The sequence below is a fragment of the Triturus cristatus genome, chromosome 9 (assembly GCF_964204655.1).
Source record: "Triturus cristatus chromosome 9, aTriCri1.1, whole genome shotgun sequence".
Lineage (NCBI taxonomy): Eukaryota > Metazoa > Chordata > Amphibia > Caudata > Salamandridae > Triturus > Triturus cristatus.
This window is the reverse complement of record NC_140592.1, coordinates 1168061679-1168075416: the sequence shown is the minus strand read 5'-3', so window position 1 is coordinate 1168075416 and position 13738 is coordinate 1168061679. Positions and strand designations below refer to the sequence as shown.

Here is a 13738-nt window from a genome sequence, read left to right as displayed (position 1 = left end):
GGATGAAGCTGGAGACCATGAAGCGTCTTTGTGTCAAAAGGTGACAATGGCAGTGACTGTATAAAAGTTAGAAGGCCAAGAGTTAATTATTTCAGAAACAGTGCTGCCCACTGGGAAGTGGTGCTCTGCCTGCAAAAGTATTTCAAGTCTGCTGAAAAGTGCAGGCATGCCCACTTACCAATGTAGATGCTTGGAGTCTAAGTGCTGGCCCTTTAATGGAGTGGATGGGAGAACCTGGGGTCTGGAATGGTTTTTGGCCAGTGTACCTGTGAGTACATACCTATATTAGATGTCTTTCGAACACTGGCACTCAAGTTTGTTGAGGATTATGATTTTCTAAAAAGTCATAATTATTTCGACATTGTTTTTAGGCAGTAGACGATTGCTGGGTCAGGTCAGGTGCACATTCACCCAAGATTTGTCCCAAGGTAGCAATCCGCTTCTGACTAGCAACGTTTTAAAAATGCTTACGATTATTTTTTGTTCACATATCATTATTGGTTTTATTAATACGTATCAGATGCATGGCGGGGGGCAATAAAGAAGACTTAACTAAGTTAATTAGGTAATTAATGTTACTTGCTCTGTGTCTCCTTGGACCCCTGGGAAGCCGCAGGAGCGTCGTAACGGTCAACAGACATCAAGAAGGTTCTGACAATTCCCATCACCATGGAGGCCAAGATCCGGTTGTGGCTTGTAATGGCTCTGATGTCCATTTCAGCTTATCCAAGCACAGACTGCTGCAGCTGTGGGCAGCACCACCCCACAGGCGGCCTTCTGCTACTCAGGTTTTTTTATTCGAGACAAAGTTCTTGGTGCTACCTTCACAGATATAGTTGAAGAATATGGCAGCAACTACAGGTTGATTCGGTATGAAATTGAGACACTTAAGGTGTTCAAAGGTGGCTCTGAGATCCAGCACCTGAAATTTATCTACACCAAAACACGATTCGGCTGCGCATATTACTTCCGTCCGGATGATTACAATAAAGACTACTTGATAACAGGTGTAATGCAGAATGGTCGTGTGGACCTGAAATCCTGTAACTACATTGTGGCCTGGAGTCAGTTGTCTGAGGCCAAGAAAAAGGGGATGGAAGGTGCCTACAGTTGTGACTGCGAAATCTGCTATTCATCAGAGTGCAGAGACGATACAAGTAATAAAAAAAAAAGATATATATATAAATATAAATTAATGTTACTTGACAAAACTATTATCCTATTAGACGGAACCATTTCTATATTTGATATTTGGTTCAAAATGCTCAAGATTATTGACAGAAAGTAATGGTTATCGGTCGTATGTGTCAGCAGACCCCTCAATCATGGTCCCAGACCCATCATAGGTTAAGAACCACTACTGTAGGCTGTTAGAGATATCCGTATTCCAGTTGCATGTATTGCTGTATCTGACACGTACAGGCTTTGCGATCAAAGCCTAGTCTGAACTCTTTCACTTTAAATGCCCCATACCGGAGCAGCTTAGAAGATAAGCGCACTCCCACAGGGAAGCCGAGGCACAGCACTACTTCTTACCGTGTCTATGCTTCCCCTGTATCTCCTTTCCACATATCGCCACACCATCCCATTGGCTTGTTCCTTTTACTGGACAACATCGTAGCTCCGAAAGAGCGGAGGGAGGTGGATCCCAGACGTTTTACAAAGTGTACATTTTCTCTCCTGCCCTTGTACCCGCCTACATGTCCTCCATCCCTCCCTCCCCATGCGACTGCCTGCCTCGCATGCACCGCCGTCTTCTATATAGTCTTCGGCTGATACTGTTACCATGTTCACTGCCCTGCACTTGAGCTGGCCTTGGGTATGGCCCATGAAAGCAATGGAATGTTCTCTTCTACTGCATGGAAAGTATATTCCCGACACAGGCCTTGCTCAGACCCGAGGGATCAGGAGCAGGGCCTTTTCTGCAAGGCCAATCAAAACTTTTCTACTGAACAGTGGCAGCTGCCATAAAACTAAAGTGGGGACGCGGGGGAGAGACGGATACAGGGGGCAAGGGATGGGGAGTTTTTTATTTTTGTTTAACCTTACAGTTCCTTTCGCTGCCACTGCCTCAGACGCCCGCCTCTGTGGTCTGCCAGCAGTCTCTGGGAAAGCAGGCTCCATACCCAATCCAGACGCTACTCTCATGCTATGAGAGAAGCACCAGGATTGGTCGGAGCCACCTGGTCTGCCACACAGACAGTTCCATTGGAGCCTGTGGCTTTTCTCCAACCCGGCTTTGATCACAGATATATTGAATAAATAGAAATGTGCATGTCTGTTTGGCAGGCCTAAGACGGTCGGCTGGCCAAACTTGCAAGCACACTTCTAAGTGTTCACCACTCCTCCTGGCCCCGCCCACCCTACAAGCATGCCAAAGCCAGTCGGAGAACAAAATAATTATGTTTTATTATCATTTTATTTTTCTGACTCTGACGAGTGGGGCAGCTCTCCTCCACCATTTCGGAGGAGCCGTCCCTGCTACTGAACTTGGTGAAGAAAATTGTTACTGTCTCCTCTCTGGCAATATTGAATGAGTTTAAGGGTTTATCTGGTAGCATCCTAGGCCGCCGCCTAGCCTCACCCTGCACTAGAACCAACCCTTATGTTTTGCCATTGAGGTTAGTTGGCAAAGCCATTCTTCGCTGCCATAGATGTGACAGCAGTGCATGTTTACATCACATACACTAAGGTTGTGGCAGAAAAGTACAGGCCCTGTGGAAAAATATACATATTACTATGTCACACAATCCACCTATACTAATCTCACTATGGCCAGTAATGTAGCAAGGCCGCCATGGACCCTAAAACAAGCAAGGAAAATGTCTACTCGGTCCTCCGTTGGGCTGGTGAAATACAGCAAATCTCATGGTTCAATGGACCCCTCTGGACTCTGGCACCGGTGCACTGCACCTGCTGCACCAACGGTAGCTACGTCCCTGACTATGGCAGGTCAAAGCAACAGCACACAGCGCTTCTATGGCAAAGTGGGAAACAAAGTGTCTTTTTTGTGCTGGGCACATGGGTGACCTGGTGAGCCACAAGTTGGCCTCTTGTGAACAGCAGGGTCATATCACGAATGCAGAGCAAATCCCTCAACACTGGAGCCCTTGGCTCAGAAAGGATCCTGGCAGAATTAGCAGGGAGACCTCCTCACCCTAGGAGGGTGGTCCCATCAGCCCGGGTCAAGGTCAGGCAGAGTGCGGAGGAGAGAATCACAGACCACAGCTGCCTGTCCGTCCTGGCTGGGACTGCTCATGACAGACAGACACGCTGCATCCGATTCTCATGCCTGTCGCTTCTGGGCACGCGTGGAAGGAAACGGGGCTATTATCCCTAAGAGTTCCTGCAGTGACGTCAGCCTGTTTCAGAATGATATTGAAGAGTAGTCAAATCTGCAAAACATAAAAAGTCCACAAACTGCAACAAGAACCTTTTTTTTTTTTTTTTTACAAAAGTCGAATACTTTTAAGCAGAGTCAACTCAGATGTAACAATGAAGAAAGGAAGAGAAACTCATACCATAAATGAAAGATAAAGTGTGAGTCAAAATAAGGAACATTTTAATTAACACATTTGGTATATTTAGCGGCCTCCATACCCACTGGCTGCTTACATTGACAACTTCTAGAACTTTTATACATTTTGGGCCCTGTGAGCTGCCTTCTCACTTCTGAGAATCTGTCGGCCCTTTTTCTCAAGCTACATTCTTGTGGGGTTTCAGACGCGTAACAGGAAATCATAACAAATGCAGCAACAATAACAGCGATGTCAACTTAGATTTGGCCTTTTGAGAATTAAGAAGGAGTAAGAGGCAAAGCACCTGGAGCTGGAAAGTAAAAGAGGCCTGAAGCGCACACAGCAAGAGAAACAATACTGGAGAAACCGAGTCCATGGATGAACTGGAACAGGAGGGCTTTAAAGATATCAATTAGCTGAAAGTTTTGAAGAAATATATATATATATAAAAAACTAAATGCGAGTCCTACTGTAGTCAAAAGCAGTAACTACCTGGGAAAGAACTAGCGGTCTCGTATGGCTTTACACCATCACATTTATGCATTTATATCAAATATTCCAGTTGACAGCAATGTGGCTGAGGAGCACACCCCTTAGCCAGTGAAAGGCACACCCTCCATTATTCCAAAATACCAGAGAGGATATTGAAACAGGCAAGGTTTATTAGCACTTGTCATGGCAAATCGAATAACGCACATCCGATGGTAGATACTGCTTCCCAAAAATTCCCAGGATCCATTAAATATGAAAAATAGTCCCGTTGTTGACACGCCTCATGTTGACGGAGCTTTACACCAGAGCGAACAGTGAAATGCATAGACAGGAACTGACCTGATGGCGGTTCCTGTCAATGCATTGCAACTTATATCCAATAATTAAACAGGGCCATAGTTTCAAATGGGGTTAAACGTCAATGCACACTTCCAGAATAATAATGTATTTTTTACACATGGCATAACATTTTTCTACATCACACTATGTGGTCTCTGCACTGTTCTACTTTTAAGTGATCCGACAATGCCCCATCAATAAAACCGATCTCTAAGCCCACCAGGTACTTTGCAGTATTTCCACATTACCAAGGTCATCAAAAGTTATTATATGAACAAACACATTAAAGAGTCTGACTAGAAGAACACTGCAAAGTAAATCAAAAGAAAGGGCGCGAAAGAGGTCAGGATACGGAGGACTCAGCCTCCTTTATTCAATCTAACAACCAAGAAGAGTCCCTCTGCTGTAGTGGATGGGCTATCTTTTCATTATTCTTTATACTTAAGCAAAACAGAAGGTTTTTCTTAAAATAACCCTCACCCACCAAGATGTCCCATGGTGGCATGCTTCATCATAGGGTGCGGGACGGGGCATGCTGCAGTGAACCTTTCTGTCCCCCCTTCTACTATAGGGTTTGGATGCCACCTCGAGTGTGTGCACCAAGGGTAAAGTGCCACTAGCTCACCCGTATGCCACTTAGCATCTCAATTGATTATCCATAGAATTTGCATAAACCACATTTGCACTGATAATGTATGTATGTGGCACGTAATTTAAGGAGTGCATGTGGAATGTGTTAAACTTTGTCTTTGTAACAGTTGTCTCTTTTCAGGAACGACGCTGACCAGCAGAACTCTTGATTGGTTCAAAAACCTACTAGGTGGTTGTATCCTTTCATAACCACCAACCGATTTTGTATTTGTGGTTAACTCACCTTATTTTTGCACTTTCATTTGGTCCTGAAGAAAACCATGTCACCTCCACAGAGGGAATCACGGTTAAAACATGTCGACCAGTTAGAGACCATGACAGGTTGAATCCTCCTGCCATAGCCTACACCTGGTTTTATCCTGGCCCCTGAATGTCCCATTAAAGCTTCTCCTAACATGCCAGGTAGTTAGTTTTACTTCACTTTCACCTTCCTTTCACACTCCCTCCACGCCCGGCTCATCTGAAGGTTTTTAGAATAGCTCTCGACCACATCGACAAAACTTCCCTGATCTGCTCCCTCTCAGAGAGGGGGTGGTAGCCCGCACTGCAACTAGGTTCGCAGTGCGAGGAGGTTCCCAATAATAAAGCATGACACCTACGGGTGGGTGAGGGAAACCGTCCTTTAAAAGGGATTGCCCCGCACTTCCCCCCTTTCCACTTTAGACCCAGGAGTGCTTTTCTGTGTTGCCATATTTAATTAGCGGGGGGTCGCCCACTGTTGGCCGTTAAACCTCCACAGGCCTCTATTTGTGTGTACAGTAAGTTTTTATTATGCCTGCAAAATGTCTGAAATTTCTCAAAATTTCAGATTATGCTATTTCACATGTTTGTTTTTATCTGAGTGTGCATCGCGTGTTAAACAGCATCACAAAATACCAGAGGAGACTGCTACAAGTAAAACATGGCTCACTGAGGCACATTTTCTACTCAAACCATTTTCCTAGTAGTATCTCACAAAACATTTTAACACGAGATGTGCGTTCGGTAAAAAACAAAGCGAGATAACATCAATTGCAATTTCACTCCAAAAGCATAATTTCATGGAAAAAAAAGTATGTGGTTTCACCCAACCCTAGTTAAAACAGAAACTCAAGCACACACACTAGTCTGATCTTATACTAACAAAAGGATAGACTTGTATACCTGAAGAATGTCATGAGATGATCCTACAATTCTGCATCAACATTTTATATCAGATCTCGGGTAACGTTGAGGCAGTCAAACAGGCCTATGTATTTCCAAAAGTCGCTTCTTGGTCATCTATTGGCTTTGAAGGTTTTGTTTATGGAGGACGTCACAGAGTCTTCCTCTCCAAAACTGCAGCATGAGAATTGTTTTTCTCACAAGAGTAGCAATAGATCATGTTTGATCAATTTTCACTGTGCATAGATCGGCGTGAGGAGGGCACATAAGAGTTTAATTTGGGTAACCGCCCAGATCTAGAAAGCTCTTCAATAGTACTGTAAGGTGGGGCCTTTAAATACCCAATATCAGAATGTGCTGTCTGTAGTGTCAAGAGAACCAAATGTCTTTTTCTCCGTCCACTATCATCAGAAGACCCAGCTGGCTCAGAAATGTCTGTGGGACACAGACACAGACAGACAGACTGACAGACAGACAGACACACACACACACGTTCTGTACTATTAAGGAACTGCTGAGGTAGACAGTCTTGGTAGACAAGGGGTCCAAGTCTTAGGTGAGGTGACCAGCTGCTTCATAGAACTTGAAAGGGCTATCCACTGAGTACAGAAGGAACAATGACACCACAAGCAATGGCACCACTGCCCTAAAGTAGTGACACATGACATGGGAGACCGCTCTGGAAGTTCTGATAACGGTACATTCAAGAGATATGTTAACTACTGGGGCCTGGTGTCAAGCGCCTCATTAGAGTGACTGAACTTGCATTATGTGACAAATCTTCTAAGCTCTAAGACTTCATGCTCAATTGAGAAGGGATATTGAATTGTATTGATTTGACATTGTCTGAAACACTGTGGAAACAGTGCTGTTTACCATAATTAACCAATAGAGCATCAACATTTTAAGTGTTCAAGTTAAAAATCTGCATTATTGGCACTGGATGTCTGCATACAAGATAAACGTCTAGGTATCTGCACATCCTCTGTGATGGAGAGGCCTCAAAGCAGTGTCCTTGGTGTTTACAAATGGCAGCACTTGTTTACTAAGACCAGATTTAGAAAGACGTGGGCCTAAAGCTGAACTAAAGTATCGCAAAAAGATCAATACATCCTATCTTATGATTTTAATGGGGCCCAGGACACACCAAATACCTATGCTTTATGGCTTTTGCTTAGGAAGGACATTTTATAGTGGGTTTAGGGAACATATCCCCCGTTTAGCAACGGTAGTCTGAACTTGTGAAATTGGCCTCTTCTTAGAGCTTTGTGTATTGACCGAAAAGTCATGAGACAGTATTAAAATCAACATTGTCTGGTTATTGCTTGAAATGGATAAAACAAACAATAATGGGTATTTCTCTGTAATCTAAGCACACACAGTTTTTGTGTGTGCATGCCAAGCTGCACTAACTTTGCAGTCCAGGTGCAACAGAAGCAATGTGAATTTCCACAGTTCTCTGAACCTACAGGCAACCTTACCCTTACAACATGTAGCTTAGATGTAGATCTGGGGAAAAGGAATGGAACAAGAGAGCGATACACAAACACTGCATATTATCGCCCTGCCCATTTGAACGGCTGAGCCTGATCTTCACTGCAGGATCGTAGATACACAGATGATGAGAAGACTTGTAGTATGGCTGTGGTACTAAGATTGGCAACTTACTTCTGATATCATATCTGACACTATCTGTATTTCCCATGCTCTATTATGGAGTGAAATTCAATATTTTTCCTTAGCTGCATTATAGATAAAGGTGATTTGACAATATGTGCTACATAATTAAAGTTGATTTTGTAACTGTAAACAACACCCTGAGTTATGTTTTTGCTGAAACCCCTATCTCTTTATTACTAAGCAATATCTTTTTGTAGATGTAATTACATTCAGCAGTCTGGTCGATAACTATAGTACGACAAGCAGTTGCTGACACCATGTGGTTCGCCTGCACACTTCAACAAGGTTATGCTTATTCTACGAAATATCTAGTCTTGTTCTACTCACAATATAAAATATAAATCAGATATGATTACACTTGCTTCTCTTGTAGAAACAATGCAAATGAATATTCAATTCTGAATATTAATGGATGACTCCTTTTGGAATAAACAAGTGCAATAGAGTTAGTAACTTTGATGGATGACTGTAGGGATCCTCTCAAAATTGGTCACAGACCCATACTTTGTTTGCTCTATGCCGACAATGCTGCGCTTATGTCCTGCATCCCTCTGGGGCTGCAGACTTAATGGCTTTGTCGGCTTCATGTCTGATCTTGGGTTGACTGTTAACATAGGGAAAACTTTTGTAATATAGTGTCTGAGGCAAATTCGGAAGTGCCATGATTTCACGATAAGCAATGTTAAATGAAGTTTTACCTTGACCTTTTGGTATCTGGGCATTTTATTTGATGACCGCGGTTCATAGACCGCAGCCGTCAACATTAAAAAGCAGTATTTTAACAAATCTATGTCTGCATTTCTCAATTTTGCTATCAAGCTAGGCAATAAGCCAATTAGAGAAAAGCTAATCATCTACAATTCAAAATGCATACCTGTGTTCCTGCACGCGCAGGAATATAGGGCTTTAATAACATCTCTCAGCTCCAGACGCTTTATAATGCATTCTTAGGAATCATTTGGCTGTCCCATCTTGTTGTTCCACCTTTGTTTGTCAGGCAGAACTAGGGGCTCTGTTCTTATCCGATTTGATTAGTATTCAGGCAAATTTACTATGGCATAAAGTTTGGACCAGAAATTTAACTATTTTAAATCGTTTAATTTTTAAGGATGGTCTGAAGTTGACTAGTTCCGGAGAATTTTCTTAGTTCAATTCTGGTTAACATTTTTGTATGAATTTGGGTCATGCTGAATACTTTGATTCACCCGATGATCTACACAACCTGAGTAGAAGTGACTTAAAAAATCAATGTGTGTCCTTCCTCAAAGACCAAACCGGGGTAATGGCTAAATCCAGTGTTATTAAAAAAAAATTGACATTAGTGACAGACGGCGTTCAGCCGTATCTCACTGCTGTACAGAATGGTCAGCATAGGTTTGTTTTAACAGGTTTTAAATTAGATATTTTCCATGCTTAGTCACTTTTCCTGTTGTTAACGAATGGTCAGAGGTTCTGACCAGCTGCCCTTGTGATGGTCATTCTAGGCAATGCACACTCTGCACTTTATGGCCTTTTGTCCTTTTTATGCTGCGCCCCATAAACAGTTCATTTTCCCTTTCTTGCGTGACTTTAATTTTAAACCATGTCGGCCACCATTACTGTTCCTGCAATAATTGAACTCTTTAGTGATTTGTTGCAAGATTTCTAGTTTTTTATGGTCTGTGATACGGTTACGGTAACACATGACTGCGTAGTAATGATGTCCACCTTTTCCTTTTTATGTCTACCCTTTAATGATTATGAAATGTGTATTCAATCTGTACGTTTTGCTTTTATGATTTCTTTTAAGATAATCAAATAAAGCTGACTATGCTTCCTTGTGCAAACTAGAAAAGTGCAAAATATGAGTTCATAATACAGATGGTCGTATACTTGAAAGAGAAAAAAATTCAAGTCTAAATCCATAATGATTGTCACGGGAAAATACGTCTCTGATTGTAAGACGTCTTTTGTCAACATCCCTGAATAACTGGTTACATGGATTTCACATTCTAAATGGTCCTTCCTGGCTGCAGCATCTATGTATCATGAGTGCCTAGAATGGACACTGTGATCCACGAGAAAACTATACTCCAAGGTCATGATTCCAAGTTGCACGGTACTAGCAGATCTACATGCAAATCTACTGTTAATCGTGCCGTAAATCTGTATCTCTACCATGCACGTACAAGTTAAGCGCCATGGAATGGGGAATTACCATTTGGACCAGATTTACTGGTCATAAAACCACATGGATTTCCCAGTTCGATGGGATTTAATGCATAAGTTAAACACCTGCCATGAGCATGTGGTCTATGTATGCTTGTGCCTCAAAGTGTTGGGGGGAGGGGAATGGGTGTGAGACCACTGGCCCATTCTGAAGGATGAGGTGCGGAATTCCCTATGGTATTTACACTCCACCTAGTCACAACCTAACTGTTCAAGATGACCACCACCACCTCCGTTCTGGTGAGTTCCATGGCTCAATGGCTCATGTAATTCTCCTCAGCTTTACTGAGATGTGTGGCATTGCGTGACCCCCTGAGACGTGAGGCCTCGTTCCTGGCACGCACACACACACACTGTGCACCTCTCTATCTTCGTCTTGTTTTAAAAATCAGAATGTTCAGAAGAATTGGAGTAGAGCATTGCATGAGACCAGCATGTTCCATGACGCATCATGGCAATGCTCTGACTATAGAAAGAAATCCCCTGACAAGTCTGGAATCTGGTATATTCTGTTCTACAGAAAAACATAACCTATACACACCTTAAACACCTTGAAAGGAATTGGTAAATGCTTTGTACACCTCACTTTCTTCCATCATTCAGGTCGGAAGCAAACACAATTAAATTCACTTTCATTAATGTAGGTGATGTTCTATACGGCGTCTTCTTACGTCTCTCTGGAAGATACCACTTTGGGAAGATCAAGCTCCAGATAATCTCTAGTGTGATGTACTCTGGGAAAGAAGCATAGAATCATAATATTGTCATTCATCATTAGGTCTACCTCAATGTGTCACCTGTGAATACTATAAATTTGTTTAATTCTGACCTTAGCAAAAAGTGACAATCTGTCTGACCATTGTGACGAAGCAAAGTTAATCGTACAGTCCTTGCGTCAGCAAATCTCACCCATGGCATCTCTAACTGTTGTTGCTTTAGCTAAATCACCAAGATTCTTTCTAGATGTCTACTTAACTTATTATCGAAAAAAAAACATGACGGTCTGTTTTATCCAGAGGAACTTTCCATACTCCTGGTTTCCTTATCTCCCCTTCCTTACATTGTCCCTTGTTTAATGGTTGGTTTTGACCTGAGAATGCTACTTACTGCAATTATACCTGGTTTTTGATGGGTGTACCTCTTGGCAGGGAGGAGAAAGCTAGAGTGGATAGCCCACAGGGTTAAAGCAGGTTTAAAGTAAATGCAAAGTGTGTCAGTTTTTGGATAGCAGCAAAGGATGATATACTAGACCAGTGAACTGTTTCAGAGTACAACATTAGCGAGCACGCACTTTCAGATTGTACGTGTACATCATAATCCTGCCCCAACTGATCTTCTGGTCTACTTTGAGACACCTATCCTACAGAGAATGAGTGACTAGAGGGTGTGTCCCACATTATCCTCAGACTAGTTTATCATGGGCTTCCACTATGACAACCAAGAATTTAATTATTTCTGAGTTAACGTCAAAAGATTGGCAATATCAGATTGTGCTTTCTGACATATCCAGCCACAAACATCTAGATCTGGGCCTTATACAGAAAGTTCATCTTTTCTTTTCAGAAGCTGACAAGTTAAAAAGGTATTGGATCGGCTGGGTCACTTCTGCCTGTAACACAGAAGACACTTCTTTACGGAAAGGGGGAGGGCGGCCATGCTTCTTCATAAACCCTCACCACACAGTTACTTAAAATTTGGAGAATTAAGGAGGGAGGTATATGTTCGCTAAGCTTAACATCCACCAGACAATCTTGATTGTTGAGTTCACAAATGCATTTAAGAGCAAAAGATCTGCCTTTCTTAATAAATGAAGGCAGATATTGTTGGAAATTGGGTGGAATTAACCAAGCCATGGGTTAAGACTGGAATCTCATCGTTGAGCGTATGCTAGAGAGATAAGGCAGGCCTGATTTTGGTCATGGGAAGGATAGAGATGAAATAACTGACCAATCTCTGGTAGACATTTGCCTGCCTTTTCATCCCTGAGTTAGGGTCTATACATTATTATCTTATGTGTATGCAACTAGCACAGTATATGTTTCTGTTAGCCCAGGGAATGTTGCAGAGAATGACGTCTTGTGACATTCTGTACTTCTGCATCTGGATATGAACTTGGTTGCACCCCAGTCTAAAATGTGTAGAACACTGACAGCCAGAATTAAGCTGCCTAGGGTAAAGTAGATATTGCGTCAGCTCCTGACTAACTACCAACAAGGGTTCGGTATCATCAGCACCGGTACTATTGGCAGCATGTAAAATGGCACTTGGGGGTGATCTGATGCGAGATTCAGCACTACACCAAAGCAGTGACAGAGAAACAGCTGGAGACTACTCACATGTGAATTGCCAAACACCCCAAGCTTTAAACATTCAATGCAAGATGTAGTGACAGGTATATGTGAAAAGAATGTTGTCACCAAGCATCTGAGATAGTGGTGAAAATATGACACCAGACGTTTGGTAAAAATGGAACGCATGGAATGCTGCTGTAAAAAGTTCCTACCAAGTTCAATAAAGATTGGAGAGATATTGTTTGTATTTGCAGTAATTCAGCTATGTATGTGAAAAAGGTGGATGATGGTCTGTCAAAATTGATACCTGAGCTGAAGTGCTTCCCTGTAAGAGATCCTTGTCACTTGCTAGACGGTATGCTGAAAGCATCTTTACAATCTTCAGAGTTAATGAAGAATGCTATTGACTTTGTAGTCCATTCTGGTGCAGTAAAAATGTATTTGGACCTCATATACCTCATCAGTGCAGAAAGCAAGCAATAATTAAAATTAAATTAAAATTCCATAAACACCGGAAAAACACTGTTTCTGTTGTTTTTAATGGCATGGAAATGTGTAACCACTGATAACCACTGTTTTTAAGGTATTGAAAAAACTGAAAAAACCCCACCAGAATTTACCAAAAATAGAAACTGAAAACAGGAAAGCCTAGATATAACCCTTCTGCAACAACGGACAATTTCAGGCAGCACACGGTCGCTGAATATGATCTCAACGCTCTTTTTACAACACAAGCTGAATATGTATTGTCCTGCTTCAACTGCAAATAATATGAAGGCTGTGAAAAAGCCAGTTGACTGTTGCAACAGCTGGAAGCTAACCTGGCCATCTTGGTGATTAGGGTTGAGGATAATACACTCTTTACCGATCCATTGGATACTGACCGGAAATCAGAGACATACTTTTAACAGTTCTTCCACTCCCAGCATCCGAACACTGATCATTTAGAAGCGAGCTTCTTTGCCTTGTCAAACTATCAAAATTATCAGTAGATTAGCAAGAAGGTTTGAAGGAAGAGATAGATCTAGAAGAGATGCAAGCAGCTATAGAAGAAATGGCAACGGCAAAATCACTGGGGGAGATGGATTCCCTATGGGATTTTATAAAATCAATGAAACATGGACCACTTTAATGTAAAAAGCTGTGTTAAAAAATTCCTTACAATATTCAAGTGGTAGAAGGAGTTCTTCTTTCAACACGGACTTGAAGATTCTTGCAAAGCTCCTAGTCAAAGGTTGAAGAAAATTAAGGCCCATCTAATACAACTAGTTCAAGTGCAATTCAACCCGAGGTGAACATCTTGAGACCACATGAGAAAACTCTACTCTTCTGGGAAAAGTGCATCATGATGCAGATCAGAAAAAGCTTTTGACTGCGTTGAATGGAGTTATTCGTTCGGGGGGCTGTCCACATTTT

General features: G+C 42.1%; 1 pseudogene; it reads left to right on the top strand.

Annotated features, from left to right (window-relative positions):
• Positions 1–633: 633 nt before the first annotated feature.
• The window catches only part of LOC146799571 (metalloproteinase inhibitor 1-like), a 162385-nt pseudogene continuing 149280 nt past the window's right edge, over positions 634–13738 (top strand).